Source organism: Molossus molossus, unplaced genomic scaffold, assembly GCF_014108415.1.
Source record: "Molossus molossus isolate mMolMol1 unplaced genomic scaffold, mMolMol1.p scaffold_m16_p_14, whole genome shotgun sequence".
Lineage (NCBI taxonomy): Eukaryota > Metazoa > Chordata > Mammalia > Chiroptera > Molossidae > Molossus > Molossus molossus.
In genome coordinates this window covers 83,659,029-83,661,731 of record NW_023425349.1, presented here as the reverse complement: position 1 = coordinate 83,661,731, position 2,703 = coordinate 83,659,029, and the positions used below count along the sequence as shown (strand labels likewise).

The window sequence follows — 2,703 nt, the reverse complement described above, 5'->3', positions numbered from 1 at the left end:
TGATTTTCTATCACCATCACCACTGGATCACTCTCTGCCACCAGAGCCTTTTTCTTCCTTGGAATCTGAATTCCTAGTTGACTATTTCCCACCCCAGCCCCTTGACTTCCCTTCCCTCCCACAACATGATACTCAGAATGCAGATCCTGCTGTCTATTCAGAAGCTCATCTGACCAGGAATACAATTTTTCTTGGCTCCTCCATTAACCAAGATACCAACCACTTGTCTCAAACCCTGCCCCAATCCCAGCCTCTACATCTCAGTCAGATCCAATCCCAGGTCCATAGTCAATGCCCATTCAGTCCCACAGACCAGAGTAGTGTCTGTGGAGTTTATTTCCACAGATCCCAGAATGAATCAGACTATCTCACCTCATCTGAAATGCAGAAGCAACAGGAAAGATTGTGAGGTTTGCCTCCTGTGGTCCAAAGATCCCAGAAAGACTTTTGATCCTCTGCTCCAAACCCTCCTTATTGCCAGCCCTCTAAGGCCCATTTTTAATCTCCATCCTTTCTGTAAACTTGCCTCTCAGCAGTGAACTTGCGGAAAAACTAGAGTATCACTTTAGGAAAAAGCTTATCCAACACAGGTGGGGCCTGCCCCACAAGATCCATGAGTCTTGGTCACTGAGAAGGCCTCCAAGAGATTGCTCAGAGATATCTGAGTCAAAGAGCAGATATATGCTCTCTGCTGCTCTGTGTATAAGGGTCAGAGTAGCAAAAATCTAAATGTTGAATTGAGCCAGCCTGGAAGCTTCTATGAGAGGGCTCGGAAACGCTTCAGCTAGTGTAATTCCTGTAATAGAACAGAAATGGGACAGGACAACAAAAATAGAGAAGAAATCAGAACCTGTTTTTATGCTCAACATGTCCAGGGCTCAGGAGCTCGATGCTCTTCAATCCCAAATGAGTGAGGTCTTGACAACTAGCAAGCCGGGAATGAATGGGAATTAGAGTAAGGAGTAACCCTTGTGACCACTGAAAGCCTCCCAGCAAAAAGATCAACTCTCCCAGATCTTAAATCTGCAAACCTTCAGAAGCAACTCATTGCTGAGTCAAAATCTAATTTGGACAAGAGGATGCATAGCCAGGCTCAAGGCCAACCCATGAACTTGTCCCATGACTTAGATAAGTTTGACGTACAAAGTCCATCTGAATCATGCTCAGGGTGTACCCAAGGTGGACAGAGCAGCTCCCCAGATGCCGCATGTCCATTAGGAGGACCGAGGACTCAGTGTGGAGAAGCAGCAGGAGGCTTGGATCCCTAAGCATGTCTCAAGGTTGAGCCAAGATAAGAATTTCCCACCAGCTGCAAAGAAAGTAGGCCCCAGAGGCTCCAAATCAGAAGAGCTTGGTGGAGGGGATGCAGGGTTGGGAACATGCCAACCAGGAGGAAGAGATTTCCTGCTCTGGAGGTGATATTAAAGGAGAGGCTTGGGACCAGCAAGAATATTCCCAGGAAAAGGCAGCCCCATATTGTCTGCACAGAGCAGAGGCCCAGTTATAAGTAGAGCAGACATTGGGAAGTTCCTGGAGGAGAAACTGGGGCGTCAGCAAGCAACAGGTGGCGCCTGCCCTCAAGAGCCCCTTCCCTCTACAGTGAAGTTTGGGGAAGCTCAGCAGAGCCTGTCCAGGGGCCGAGCCTGTCCAGTGGCATCCCCTCAACTCCAGAGCTCCCTCCTGTAAAGTGAAAAATGCCAAGTCCTGTCGCCCTGAGGAAAGACACCCTCAGAAAGCTGTGGTATTAAAGGACCAGCTATTGTCAGAAGCACCCCCAATCAGTGCCCCTCGGGACTGTACCCCGTCCAAGCCCCCCTGCAGCCTCCAGCTGCTCCGGCCTCCTGCTGCGCTCACCTCTGCTGAAGGCCCTGTGTTCAGAGACTCCCCTCTGGTGTGCAGGAGAAACTGCTTCTGCAGGATTTGCAGGGGAAAGAATTTCCCATCCCCCAATAACCCCTTCTTCGTGGAGAATGTTGATTTACACTATTAAATGTTTCAGTAATAATAGTGATGTCTTTTCTGTGTACTGTATTGGGGGCATGGGTTTGCGGTATCTCAGAGTTGTGCTTAAGAAAAGAAAGAAGTTACGGTCTATCTTTGAGAATGTTTCAGGTGAACTTGAGAAGAATGTGAACTGTGCAGTTTTGGGGGTGTAATTCTCTGTAGGTACCATTAAATCCATTTGATCCAGTGCTTCATGCAGAGTCTCTGTTTTCTTGTTATTTTTTTGCCTAGATGATCTATCCAGTGATGTCAGTGGGGAGTTGAAGTTCCCTGCTATGATTGTATTGCTGTTGATTTCTCCTTTGAAGTCCTGCACAATATTTAAAATATATTTTGGTGCTTTTATATAGGGTGCGTATATGTTTACCAGTGTTATATCTTTCTGTTGGATAGATACTTTCAATATTATGTAGTGGCCTTCTTTGTCTCTAGTTATGGCCTTTATTTTGAAATCTATTTGGTCAGATATGAATATTGCTACCCTGGCTTTTTTTCCCCTTTCAGTAGATTTTTCCCCATCCCTTCACTTCTTCCTATTTCTTCCTATTTCTTCTACTAATTACAGCAGTTCTTTTAACATTTCTTATTGTGCTGGTTTGGTGCTAATATATTCCCTTAGCCTTTTTTTTTTTGACTGGGAAGCTCTTTATTTCACTTTTAATTTGAATGATAGCCTTGCTGGGTAGAGTAGTCTTGGAT

General features: G+C 45.8%; 1 pseudogene; it reads left to right on the top strand.

Moving 5' to 3' along the window:
• The first annotated feature begins 759 nt into the window (after positions 1 to 759).
• On the top strand, positions 760 to 1,990 carry LOC118629353 (annotated as a pseudogene).
• The last annotated feature ends 713 nt before the right edge of the window (positions 1,991 to 2,703 follow it).